A 448-nucleotide genomic window follows, 5' to 3' on the forward strand; every position below is an offset into this window, starting at 1 on the left:
CATCTCTTGTTGCGTCGATGTTTTCGTCACTGGTTGCACGTGCATAATTCATATTCAAACTTGCTACATTGGGAATGCTTCGACGTGAGGTGAGTACGCGGACACGTGCAAATATCAGCTGACTTTGCTGCAGTTCGCTTTGAGTGCAAGTGTACCGGAAGAAAACGTTTGTTATTCCTGTTTGCATAGGCACTTGAAATATGTCACAAAATACTTTCTCCACTTCTCAAAACAATTTTCTTCATTTTATTTACTGGCGCTTTGCTCAAATGCAGCAGGGAATGCAAGCTCATACAATGGGTACAAAAGTGCAACATTGATGAAACGTTTGATGCTCTTGAAGATAACATCGCTCGTTTCTTCACTGAAATCAGTAAGCTGAAGGAGACTGGAGTGTTGATGTGAACACATATGACATCCAAAAACTGAAAGAAGACAACACGTCTGT

This window comes from Babylonia areolata, chromosome 1, assembly GCF_041734735.1.
Source record: "Babylonia areolata isolate BAREFJ2019XMU chromosome 1, ASM4173473v1, whole genome shotgun sequence".
Taxonomy (NCBI): Eukaryota; Metazoa; Mollusca; class Gastropoda; order Neogastropoda; family Buccinidae; genus Babylonia; species Babylonia areolata.